The sequence below is a fragment of the Myotis davidii genome, unplaced genomic scaffold, assembly GCF_000327345.1.
Source record: "Myotis davidii unplaced genomic scaffold, ASM32734v1 scaffold228, whole genome shotgun sequence".
Classification (NCBI taxonomy): domain Eukaryota; kingdom Metazoa; phylum Chordata; class Mammalia; order Chiroptera; family Vespertilionidae; genus Myotis; species Myotis davidii.
In genome coordinates, this window is record NW_006300104.1 from 1,463,425 (window position 1) to 1,477,841 (window position 14,417).

At 37.7% G+C, this 14,417-nt stretch overlaps 1 protein-coding gene across 1 annotated transcript in view; it reads right to left on the reverse strand.

Moving 5' to 3' along the window:
• The window catches only part of RORB (RAR related orphan receptor B), a 172,797-nt gene that overhangs the window by 157,119 nt on the left and 1,261 nt on the right, over nucleotides 1-14,417 (reverse strand). The gene's annotated exons all lie outside the window — the stretch shown is intronic.

The following is a 14,417-nucleotide window of genomic DNA, read 5'->3' on the forward strand; positions in this document are numbered from 1 at the left end:
TGGTCCAGAAATTCCACTTTTGGGAATATATCCCAAGAATCCTGAAACACTAATCTGAAAGAATATATGCACCCCTATGGTCATTGCAGTATTATTTACAATAGGCAAGATTTGGAAGCAGCCCACGTGCCCATCAATAGATGAATGGATAAAAAAACTGGTACATTTACACAATGGAATACTACTTGGCAGTAAAAAGGAAGGAAATTTTACCCTTTGTAATAGCATGGATGGATCTGGAGAGCATTATGCTAAGTGAAATAAGCCAGTCTAGAAAGATACGTCTCATATGATTTTACTCATATGTGAAATCTAGTGAACAGAATAAACTAAAAACAAAATAGAAACAGACTCATAGATAGAGGACAGACTGACAGATGTCAGGGGGTGGCGAGTGTTGCAGGGCTGGGTTCAAAAAGTGAAGGGATTAAGCAAAAAAACCACAACAAACCAAACAACAACAACAACAACAAAAAACACACACCAAAAACAAACCTCATAGATGCAGACACCAGCATGATGATTGTAGAGGAGAAGGGGGTGCAGGAAGGCAGAAGAGAGTATAGCATGGATAAATGGTGATGGAAGGTGATGGATGGAAGGAGAATCGTGAACACACAATACAATATACAGTTGATGTACATAATTGTACAAATGAAACCTATATAGTTTTATTAACCAAAGTCACCCCAATAAATTTAGTACAAACTGTCAAAATGGAAGGGACAAAATCAGCACCTGTTTCGAACCACTGACAGGTGTATGAGTGCCCAGGAATGAAGACCACCTGAGCAGTGGACATAATACTTGAATTCTGCTCTACTAAGTATCAACAGATTTTCAACAGCCTTAAGGGCACATTAGATTTCTCATCTACCTTAAAGCATAGCAATATTTTAAAATTTCCCACAATCCCACCAATAAGAATCAATGCATCCTCCATATTCTTATATTTTGAGATCTAAGTGTGTCTGTGCTGGTGTTCTTTAACATCTCTAGGGATTCCAAACCCCCACAGTGTTGTCAGGGGGTAGATATAGGCTAGTTTAATTGAGGTAAAATGAAGGCAAGTTGACTAATTTTTGCCTCACAGTGTTGTCAGGGGGTAGATATAGGTTAGTTTGAGGTAAAATGAAGGCAAGTTGACTAATTTTTCTATATGAGTATCCTTTTCTCATCTTTCCTTCAACTTTTGAAGCAATATATTTCTCAAATCAAAATGAGCCATAAAAGACAAAAGGGGCAATATTAACTTACTCTTGCGACATGAATCAGGCAGAACCCTTCTTTTCCCAATGATGGAGAAAGTTTTTTAGGTTGTATATTATTATTATTATTGCTATTTTAACTATTCATTATGAATTACAGCATATGGATTACAAGAAGACTAGACTCTTAAGCTCTTTAGAGGATAGAACTGAAACATATTCACCCTGTATCTTTAATACATAAGGTAGTGCCTGGTGCATAAAAGGTCCTTGATAAATGTTTCGTAATGAATGAGTGAATAGTTGTGTAAATATTAAATAAGTTAATTTTCTCTATGAGCCATTAAACTTTCAACCTTAACCTTATTATCATGCCAGCTGACCTCAGGCAAATGGATGAGCTAAGAACCATAGTCGTAGATAAAAAATAGCCTTACTACTATGCTGGAGCACTTACTTTGACACTTAGGATTAATCTACAGAGAACGTGTAGAAAATTTGGGAATAACAGAAATGGTAATAAATAAGATACCTGATATCTTAAGATCCCAAGGTGGTTTTTAACATTTTATGTTTTCTTCATATTTTTGTGTGCATTTTATATAATTTAGATCATACTATATATGCAATTTTGCATTCCAATCTTTATATTAGTCTTTAGGTTTACTGAGGTCAGGGATGATATCTTTCTTCATCACCATTTTAACCCTAGAGCCTAAAACACATTGTCAGGTTCATATAAACACTTAATACTAGTGACATACATTACATACACAGTGAATATGTAGTGGTTTAACAGTGAGTACCTACTAAATCAAAGTGCGCCATAAAGAACATTAAGCCAAAGTTTCCCTATATTGTTGTAAATACCATAATGAGGCTATAGTGCTTTTAGAAACAGGCTTTTGCTACTTTAGTTTATTTCCTTTGAAAAGATTCCTAGAGTATGAATTACTGGGCCAAAGAATATGGTCATTTTTAAGGGTATAGGCTCAATGATTGTACCAATATAAACACCTACTATAGAATACGAGGGTGTCCAATTCATCACACCATTCCATAATTTGACAGGCGCTTTAATTTCTTTAATAAGTGAAGTTGAGCTCTGCCTTTCCAATTATTTACTAGCCATTTATATTTCCTCTTTTTATAAAACAAGTGTTTGCTTTTTTTATTTTGGGACTGTTTTTTAATGTGTTGAGACTGCATTTTTAAACTCTTAAAAAGCACTTTTTCTATTTTGGGGTTTCCTTGGGCTTAGCTACCCAGGGCACATTGCTATTCATACCTGTCCTGCATAGCTTACAAGGTTGCTGTGTGGATCACCCAGAGGGCATCTACGGCAGCTCACTGAGAACTATAGAGCACTAAACACAGATAATTATTATTAATTTTGCCTGCTATTACATTTGTAAAAAGATGAGACTGCATCTGTCAGCTCCTCTCAAGTTTACTGAGTTCCTTTTAAAAATGTTTTCAGAATTTTCCTTAAAAGCAGTCACAGTACAAAGACTGATAGAATTAATGAGTATGAAGAAATATACTGCAATTTCTAAAAGACAGACCAAGCAAAGGAGGTATTTTATAAGAGGTAAAACAAAGAGAATCGCCTGAGACAACCTTACACTTTTTTTCCAAAGTGATATTATTAAACATACAGGATTGCTTAGTATAAGATGAAAACAATCCAATGCAGATTCTGATGCAATTCATTTTCTTTCTAATAGTGTCTGTGGTCAGTTGAGTTGTGGAAGTCAGAACCATTATATAATATGATCAATTTGAGTGCTGAAAAATAAATGATGGGGTAGGTTGGTGTTTCTAGCTATGTTTGTATAGCATGGAATATGCTGAAGAGGCCTGAAAATTCAATAACAGTGAACTAATAAATGTACTTTTAAGGAAATGTGATTGGACTTAATTTGAAAGCATAAAATTTGACCATGTAAATAATAGTTTGATGTAAGGAATATTATGTTTCAGCCAAAATGCAAAACACATTAAATCGCAATATTGTCAAGGAGGAGCAGAGCTCTGCATTTATTTAGAATTAATGTCACATTTAATTGCTTCTTTTCTTTATATTGCTAGGCACAATTAGACAGGGCACCTTTTTAATGTTGTCAAGGTTCTTTCCAGAAGAAAATGTTTTATGCTTGTACAAAACATAACATTGAATAGGATGATAATACGCCTTTGATAAAATGGTGTGCTGAGGAGACTTTTCAGTCCCAATCAGACAGAATCAGTTAAACCCGGGTAGGTAAATGGTGGTGTGGTAGGTTATTCAGCCCATTGTTTTACTTGAAATATGCCCAAGGATAGATAATCTCCCTCTTGACAAATATAAAAACCAGAGGAGAGAACTGACAAACTGAGCGACAAATGAGTGGATTAACATTATAAACTGTGAGGTAAGTGCATGTTGCTCACTGAATGAAGAGGAATGTCGTATTGAGACATAACAGTCTTTATAGCTATTTCTTCTAACATTGTTTCCTTCCTTAAAGCAGATGCAGATACATTAGGATCTTAGTGGAAGAATCCTCTATAAATATGCAATTTTACTAAAAACTTGAAATCTCTTAAAAAATGAAGGCATATTTGAGTTTATAAAATCATATTTTAGAATCTTTGAGGGGATAATTATGGTAACAAAACATTTACTGTGTATACTTTAACTTAGTTATTATTTTTACTGGCCAGTTTCTATTCAGAATCTATAGATTTTTCTACAATATTTATTTTTTTTTTTCTGGAATTGGTAAATGTCTTATTTTAGGAGTGAAAACTATGGAGAACTATGGTTTGCTTAAAGGGATCATGTGATTGAATAAAAATGGTTTTACTATAAAATTATTTATTCCACCTATGGCCAAAACACTCTTGAGAGTTTTGGTAAGAAGTTTTACCTGAGGGCCAATGCTGGTGAAATGATCATGGAGGCTGCATCTGGACTCTTAGCAAGTATTAATGTCATGATTGATTAGTGATGTCTGCTGTGGGCGTAGGGGTGACAAAAAATAGTACAGCCTAAGGCAGGAAGCAGGGAGTAATGAAAATAGAACTGGATTTAGCGTCAGAGCCCTTGATTGAAGTCAAATTCTGGTCTCCACTTCTTTTAACAAAAAATTCAGAACAAGTCATCTATTTTTTCTCATTTAGGAAAAAAAAGATAGAAACACTGGACACTTAAGAAATTCAAGTGAAACAAAAATTACCTAAGAAATTCCTTAGAAATTTTACAAGAAACCACTTTGGTTGTGTTTGAGACTACTGTCTTAGAAGGCATCACCTCTTACACATAGTAAGTCCTCAATAATCAAGATCTGTCGAATCACATTTAAACCTGATCCACTATCAGGGGAGGAGAGGAGGTTTGTCACCTGGAACTCCGCCATGTAAAATGATAAAAAGAATGTCTATCTTTGACTCTAAATCAGTACTCAAGTCAACCATGTTAGATAACCTTCCCAAGATAATAAACGAAATTTCGGTGGAAAGAAATTCAGAAACCTATTTCATTACCAAAGAACACTTTCTAAAACCAATAAAATAAACTTTAATTTATTGTGACATGGGTGGCAATCAGATTGACCTTTAGGAATATTAGTAAACAAAACGAAACAAAACACACTGGAAGATATTAATGCTACCTTATTAGCATACTATTGGTATTTCTGAGCTTCTCCGGGAAAGGTATGTCAAAAGCCCTGTTCTTTTGTACTTAATTTTTTTAAATCACAAGACTGAAAATATATTTCCAAGGGTAAAAGTGCTTAGAATTAAGCCTTTTAAATGGTAGTCAGTATTCAAAGGGAAAAAAGAACAACAACACCCAGAATATTGGTCTGTTTTAAATTTAATTTTAGAGCAAACAAAAATCCCTACATAAATTTATCCGAAATATTTTGTTTCTGTAACAAACAAAAACAAAAACAAATTATTGCCATAAAACACTGCACCTTAATGATGTGATGTGTTTTTCTGAACAAATGTTACTGTATTCAACCAGACTGTGTGGCATTTGCTCATATTCAAAAACTGTGGAAATTTGGACAAGGTTTCTTTTTTCTTTTTTAAAGAAAAGTGTTTAATTCCTTCACTATGTGCCAGGCACAACTTATGTACACATTAATAGAAAATGTTTGACCTGACAATGATAATCACAGCCAATTACCCATTAGAAACTCAACATGTCCAAGTTCTTTAAACTTGGATGTTATTGTTTGATTCTGGAATATAGGACCTAGCAGCTGCTGGATGATAAAATGTGACTTGCGTGTTCATTCTGTCTCAAGCTATAACATGAAATTTTTACTTGAGAAACTTAGAATATGGGTTTTCATTTTAGTTGGATAGAATGCACATGAAACACTTTTGAGAACCATGCCTTGGACAGGTGAAATTAAACATCATTTAAATGTAGTATGATAAGTAATTAGTTTTAATTATTTTTATGACATTATTTAGGCAGATAAAAATACTACTACTGTCTGAATTGTATATTCTCAGAATTACAAGCAACAACACATTCTGACCCTATTTAACAAGACTATCTTTGAGAAGTCTTTTTAATGGAAAGATCAAAATAGTGGTTTAATGTTTACTAAGTAGTAGGCCTATTTATATAAAAACTAGAGCAAAAATCTAGATGTATATTACATATAGCACGTCAAGTTAAACCACTTTTCTCCAAAAGTTCAGTCTACATTTACTACACAGAGGAGCACACTGGCCAGGCATCACATGAAGTGGTGTATATGTCCATTCATATAACATGAGCACCGGAGGAATTACAATAGCAGGTGAGGGAAGAGGCATCCAGAAAACCAGTTGCCTTATTAAATAACTGTTCAATCAAAGCTTCTCAAATTTAGTACCCTCTCTTTTAACCTCTGACCTTTTTTTCAAAGCCCCAAGAAATGGGGTCATTCAGCCACTTCTTAAATTCTTCCAGGTCCAAGAAGTTAACAGATCAAGTACAATAGCCATTTTAGTATCAGGATGTGTTCCAGTACAAGAGCAGCCTTCCTTGGCCTAATAAATTCTAATTAATAATCAGCATTAAAAAATATATCTATTTTTCAAGACTGAAAATACATGACTCCGTGACTTACCATGTAGAAATCTGAAGATGAGGCTCATGCTAGAGCAGAGGGTTATGACTAAGAGTGACAACGTGGCTGCCTGGATGTCTCAAATGGTGACATTTACTTTTGTGACTTCTGCCCAGCCCAGGATCTGGTTTGCAGCTTTGTAGGTTCAGAAACTTGATCCCGCCAGTGTTTCAGAGTGGATTAGACCTTAGTCTGAGGATTCAGGTTAACTAAGCTCGCAAGAACTAACATTCAAAACTAGGATGCCAAATTATCACTTCAAAATGAAGAGCCTAATTATGAGTTGTAGTGGTTATTTTTTTGGGCTGAACGGTGATTGTACCCATAGATAATGCTGGGATGAACATGGCCAATAGTTGCTGTTCACACTCACATTTTTGTTACTGTCTAGGAGTCCAGGATTTTCCTTCCTTAAAAATGCTTAAGAGAGAGAATAGCTCAAAAGTCTGTAAGACCATTATGTGTTGATTTTATAGTTTAATGTTCATAGTTCAACCTTTATCCAAGTTCTTGGGATGTAAGAGTTTGAAGAATATTCGTGTGGCCCTCAGACACTGCCAATGCACCCTGTTACTCCCATGAATTTTATTCTTCCTGATATCTAGTAATCTAAGATACTCTCTGGGGAAGATATCGCTATTTTTAGGTAATACCTTAAATGTTAAAGAGCATGAAACTCAATATAGATCAGCCATTTTCTTATTTTACAAAAATGAGAATTTCTTTTATAAAAAAACAAGCACATAAAGCTATTATAAAGTTTCTTTCTTTCTTTCTTTCTTTCTTTCTTTCTTTCTTTCTTTCTTTCTTTTTGCTGGTGATACTTTTTAATTTTTTTTACAAGTTACTCTCTTCCTTACACCAATATTTGTCTCCTTTGGTACTTTTTCTTTTGTAATTTAAGAACTACCTTAGAGATTTTTAAAATTGTGGCTTTCAAATCATTTTGCTAGCAAACGTTTCATTTGAGAACAATACCGCTACTTTCTCTATGTCAGAATATGCTCTTTTTGGAATGGTTCTATGCCAATAAACAAACTTTCACATAATACCAACTGTAAAAGGCAACTGAGGAATACAACACACTACAATGTAAACAACCTCATTTATGATGAACAAGTTAATCAAAAGATGGACTTCTCCTCATCCTTAGAGGCCCATCTCCTGTGAGAGCTTCTGATAGTGTCCCACTGTATTTTATTCTGCTCTTGCTTTGATTATAGCTGTCAGAGCCTCACCAGTTAACTATATGTTAGCAACTTGAGCCCAGTTCTGTGCCTGGCTGTGAGTAGATAGATAAATATATTATGAATAAATAAATATGAGTCACATTTCTATTTGGATATATATATATATCTGTAAAAGATGAAATCTTTGAGTTTGTTTCTTTTTAAATTAAAACTGAAAGTAGAAACATTGAGAAGATGATCTTATTCTCACATATTCAAGAGTATATATTTTTTAAATATATTTTATTGATTTTTTACAGAGAGGAAGGGAGAGGGATAGAGAGCCAGAAACATCGATGAGAGAGAAACACCGATCAGCTGCCTCCCGCACATCTCCCACTGGGGATGTGCCCGCAACCCAGGCACATGCCCTTGACCAGAATCAAACCCGGGACCCCCCAGTCCACAAGCCGACGCTCTATCCACTGAGCCAAACCGGTCTCGGCTCAAGAGTATATTTTAATTTGGGTGCCTAGAAATAAGTTGATCAATGAATTTGACGAAGTTTTCTGAACAGGGGAGAATCAAACTTGGTTCCAAATAAGAAGGAGAAAAATTTGTAATTGAAAATATTTTTTATAGACTAGTCAGAAAACTAAAATAGAACAATATTCTGCAAATGTTTTTGCAACACTAATACTCATTTATTTCATGCCAAGTAATGGTTATAAATGCCAAGGCCTTTTAAAAAAGCTTTTGATGTTTCTTTTTTAAAGATAATTTTGTGTCCAAATCAGAGAGTACCTTTTGCACTTCTAATTTGAAATTAAAATAGTGTGTACCTGCTGTTGTTACATAACAATATAATTGTAATGAAATTCATGTAAAAAAGAGAATCTTAACAAATTTTTAAAATATGATTTAAAATTGACTTGTCATAATATGCATTGGAAAAAAAGCTTTGTTCTGACATAAAACCTATCTAGCATTTTCCTTTAAGTATCCCACATCTTTCTATTTGCCACAATGCCAGGATATTGAATTTACATGAGTACAAAGTATTGTGGGTTAGTAACAAAAAATATAATTTGGTAAACAACCAGATTAATTTGCTCTTTCTTTGCTTATATCTGTGATTTCTGTGAATTAGAGAAATATAACCCTGGACCACACGATATGATAACTAATCACACACACACAAAAAAATGGCATCAACTAAAACCTAGTTTAGTAATTTACAAAGTCAGTATACCCAACCAGTTAATAAAATATTCAATAAGTAGAGGTGAACACATTTAAGTCAAAGCAAATTACTTTTGCTCTTTTATAAAAGCATGTTTTGAACAAGTGTTTCCCCTCATGTTTTTGCAAAAGGTGACACATTCATTTGGTGGCATATGCTTAAGCCAAGAATATCCCAATTTAATTCTAAAACAAAATTTATCATGTAATTATTATAAAGTTATATTTTATTTCCAATATTTACAAATAACTAATGAAGAAAAATTGCATGTTATATTAAGTATAAAAATATTATACCTTCTGTGTTATTTTTAAATGTTCTGGATGCTTACTATGCAAGGTATTAGACAATGTAGGTAAAATATATGTTGAATAGCATTTTAACTCCTTATATAAGCACTAATAAACTTGTACTTACTATGAAGACAACAAACCTAGGATTTAAAATTTACTGATGGCCTCTTAGCTATATTTTAAAAGATAAACTGAGGGAGCCAAAATTCTAAGTGGACTGCAATGCATAACAATTTTGTGACATTATTATCACAATATTTCCTTTCATAAGAATCTACCCCCCATGCCATTAGTTAAACCACATTGTTATTATCTTTAGCTTGATTCACTATAAATGCCGTTATAACACCTGTGGTTTCCCTCATTAAGAAGTGAATGGATGGGGTCAGGGGTTGAAAGGGCAGCATATGCGCTATGAAAGAACTAGTTAACATAGCCTATTATATTGGTGCACTGGTAAATCTCATTTCTATTCATCAGATGATTAGTTCAATCAATATTTATTCCTCTATGCTCCCTTTGTCTTGCGCTACAAAGGAGACATCCTTCAAAATCATGGCATAAGCCTTGTTATCTATGAATTTGTTGCTTAATTTGGGAGGGAATATTTCATTTATTTGGCAGACCTGAATTCTTTGATTTCTTTTTCCTTCTAATTATCATTAGGTATTATAATGGGATTTTGTATAGATTATTTATAAATAGATGCTTTTAACAGTTTCTTTTTTATGCTACTCAAGTATCACATGTATTCATTTCTTCCTTTTGAATGTTCTGGAAAGTTGCTTGTGTTTCTCTAAATATGTTTGAATTTGGAAGTCTGGATTGTGAAAGCAAAGATAAGAATGATTTCCTCTTTCAAATATTCATTCTTCTTGCATGAGTGGGTGGTTATAGGCACATACATATACATATTGTTTATCAGTGTATATCAACAGACACCTCCAAAACATGCTATTATCTGCTAGAGATTCTGTTAAGTCAGAGATTTTATTCAAAGTAAGACAAATATTTGCAAGAAGTTGTAATTGGAAGATGATTACAAAATTACAGGAATAATACTTTATGTATAAAGTGCTCATTTTATCAACAGTCACCATTCATTACATTATAAAAAGGCTTATTTCATTTGTTTACTTATAATGAATGAAATAGTAAAACTACATGTAGAATAAAAAACACATTAATTATTAAGCCCAATATCCATTACTAATACTTCCTTTTCGGTATATTTTTAGCATATCAACAAAATGATCTGTTAATATCAGTTACATTAAATTAATAGCAATATAATTTAGAGTCCATGTTTTCGGTTTGTATAGGATACAGAAATTATTTAATCAACAAAGTCTCTTCATAACAGAATGATATAAAGTATATTTTAAGTCACCTCAATCACTAATAACTTAATCACTAATAACTTTATCACTAATAACGTATGTGCTCATAACTTTTGATTTGTTTCAATCTGTCTAGAATTCGATGGTCTTAACTTTGGCAATAATTCTCCTATCTCCTCGGATAGTTATCTGTAAGGCTTGGATTTCGCCAATGTACAGTGGCATTGATGTTATTGTTCACAATTTTAAACCTCACTTTATTAAATTTGCACAATACCAGCAGACCCACACATAATAGAATTTTTAAACTTAATAATTTACTAGACTAATTTTTACCTCCATATTCGTTGAATGCTATGAGATGTACTTTAAATTAGAACTATATCATTATTGCAGTGAAAAAAATCTAGTTAATTTGTCGCGAGTCACACTTTTATTTTTAGGGCTATTGTAGCAAAAGTATAAAAACAACACAGGCCACATGATATTTCTAAACAGTGGTTACACGTTTATAAAATGTGAACTAATATCTGAAAAAGTTTTACTTGTATTTTTAATCTAGAAACACTTCTTATATTGAATCACCTAGAAACACTTATGACAATTCTGCATATGCTACTTTTAGAAAAAAAGTAGTAGTATTACACTCTTTAGATGTCATTTTCATGAAGACAGACCCCTAAAACGTCACATCTTCTTAGTGCTATAAAATCTTTGGTGCTGTAAAATTTGATCTTATGATTCTGAAACACTTACATCTAAGATACAATAAACGCAAACACACACCGGGATGATAGCTTTTAAGGCTGTTAATGGTTTGGTATTTAACAAATTGTTACCCAAATAGATGTTAACATTGATTATTTGATTGAGTATAAAATAAATGTCATTTAAGTTAAAGTAAAACTCACACACACTACTTTAATAATGATTCAAGAAACCATCTTTTAAGGGTGTCCTAATGATCAAAACCTATCCTGTTGTTGACGGAAAGTCCACTCCTAAGTTTTAAATGAATGCTAACAAAGGAGTTTCATCTTTATTCCCATGTTTCTGAGGCCTGCTGCTCAAAACTTCTTCCTTTATATTCCCATCCTGGGTTCCTAATTCCTGATTTTCTGAAAATGCAGAAAAGTGAAAAGGCTTGGTGGGTTTTATGAGTATTCCAGAAGCCCAGGATGCCAGGTACTTATGTGTCATAATATGTACTGGTTACAGATTCACCCGGGATGTTTGTGGCTCTGTATTTTTCAACAATACTTGAAGGATAGCCTTAGGATTTTTCTTTAAACTGTTTGAATGTTTATCTTTCTTGGAATAAAGGCAGCTTACTGCTAATTACTTAATGAACTATTATGAATGGACTACTGACAGAGATGTCCTTCCAATAGTTTTTTTTAAACTGTGGGAGGTGGAATGTTTGTTAGCGATATTGAATTGGAATAGGTGGAGGAAATTAAGGACTTGTTAGGGGCTCTGAAGGCCTGGCCAGCGGGACATGCTGAGCTCCAGGTTTCAGAAGGACTGCCATACCTCTGAAAGCAAGCGTCCTTCCCCCCTTCCCCTAAAGTTAGCAATTAATAAAAATGAACTACCTGAATAGAACAGATGAAATCTGGGCCGTAGAAAAACCAAGCCCCATCCTTGTTTACAGCAAGCATAAAACCAGATTTCTAATCCTGGGAGCCACAATCACCTATTGATTGCCGCGACATCTGTGCCCTTGTGTTTGGAAGCAGGGTTTTCTGCTCAGGCAGGGCTGAAAAATCCTACCATTTTGGCCCCCCTGTCGCCTAAACAGCTGACAGCACTCTCAGGACGGAGTCTCCTGGCCCACACCTTAGCTTACTCCTTTTTCACCTATGGATGGACCCAATTACAAGTCCCCCCGTTCGCTTTCCGAAGTTCCCAAAAATGCAATCTACGAAGAAGAAGCAGTGTCTGTGGAACTGATGCGGCACCCTCCAGCAGACAAAGGGGGAAATGCTTTGTGCGCCACCAAATGCAGCCTCCTCCGCCCCAGGCCAGCCCCGAGTGAGCCTAAGCGCCGGCCGGGACTCAGTTCCACTGTGGAGCCGGACCATGACCTCAAAGATCAGAGCTGCTTAACTGAACCCCTTTGTTACCCCAGAGCGGTCCTCGGGCTCAAGTCTCTTAACTATCCCAGACTTGGAGGTGGGGGGTGGGGTTGCTGAGTTGGTCCTGAGGGCAGGCGACCCCTCAACCCAGGACCAAGTTTGCGACTCCCTGCCTGACTCGGAACAGTCGCCCACTGCCAGCCGTGGCGCCCCGGCCGAGGCTCTGACTGGGGAAGGGGACGCCCTGGGGACGGGGAGCGTGTGCGCGCGCGTGTGTGGTGTTGAGTATTGGGGAAATGGAGTGGGCGCACTGTAAGGCTGACCTCCAAACCCCCTTCTCCCCCCAGTACAGGCTGCTTAGCAGCCCAGGCACACGAGAAAGCTGACTCGTTTCCGCTCTCACTTCTCAAGTTCACACTCAAGTTCAACCCCTGATTCCCACCAGACGCCTGAGTAGTCTGGCCCTTTTCTCAACCCATTCTTAAAGAACAACCCCCGATGTCGCAGGAGGGCAAGGTCCGCAGGAAATACACAGCGAAGGCAGAGGAGAGGCGGCGAAGGGTCAAAGAAGGAGAGACCAGGAGGGCGAGGGAAAGACCCCGCCACCTTTTAAGCTTGTTTCTACCTCCAGCGCTTGCCACCAAGCCGCCTGAAGTTAGAACTTGAAAGCGCCCCTGGGCACCTGGCAAGCGTGGCGCCCTCTAGAACGCAGGTGAGGGAGGGCTCAGACTGGTTCCTCCTGGTGAGCAGAGGCTAGCGCCTCGCTTTCAACCCCTCAGGCTGCTTAGTCCCCAAAGTGAAGCCGTGGGGGACCCACATCCCCGCTGGCCAAGTGCTCCTTCAGGAGCAGCGCGATCCAGCTGCAGCCACTCCCGCCTGGCACTCCTGTCTTCTGCAATTTAAGGGGAGAGTGGGTGGCTTGTATGCCCCAGGTCCTAGGGCTCAGTCGGAGCTGAGGTGGCGCGTGGTTTTGGACCTTCCTTCCGAACCTAAGAACGCAGCCACGGGAGGAGTGTTGGAAGGGGAGGAGTAACGGAGGGGCGAACTAGCAAACTAAAGGAGAGAGGATGGTGATAAGATGGGACAGAAAAAGAAAAGAAAGACTCGTCTTCTGAAAGAATTTGGACAGTGGAGCATGTGTCCAAGCCCCCAACTGGGGCACTAAACTGGAACCAGCTTGCACTCATGGGCCCCCATTCCCAGTGCGGGAATCAGTCAAGGCCATCCCAATAGGACATCCCTGTTTCTTATCTTCACCTCCCTCCCACTCACCTACCTATACAACCTCTCCGTTCCTCCTCCTCTTTTCCTTGCTTGCCACAGCGGGCTAGCCCACTCTCTGCCCTAAGCGTCCAGGCCTGGGCTCACCCCATGCCGGGTGGGGGAGGGGGAGGAGGTGGGGGGAGCGTGCACACAGCCCCTCAGTGCGCTTCTAGAGAGGTGTTGGGGGAATGGGTAGCAGGCGAACACAGTCGAGTGGGAAGCGATGAGTGTTTACAGACTGACTCTTCCAAGATCGTCCTGCCTAACCCACCCGCCGTGGGGTCAGGGAAGTAGGAAGGTCCAGAGTTGGCCGTTTCCAACTTTCTGTGGCCGGGACCAGGAGGGACGTGTGCAGGGGCGAAGAGGTTACTGCTCTCCTTTCCAAAGAACCAGAGTGGCCGGAAAGAATAACTGGGGGGTTGGGGCTTGTATGTCCCCGGTCCCAGAGCCCAGTCGGAGCCGCACAGATCCCCGTAGCACGAGGGCACCCGTCCTGCTCGCCAAGAAAAGAGTGAAGCTGTGGCCAAGTGGAAAGTGGAAGAGAGTGGGTCCGGCCACACCGCGCAGAAAACCTGAAGGTCCGTCACCGCGGGGAGGAGAGGAACACAGTGGCTCCCGAAAGCCGGCCAGGCGAGCCGCCGGAGCAGCCCCAAGTGCGGCAGGAGCGGGTGTCTGGTCTCTGTTCCCAGCGCCCCCCCTGCTC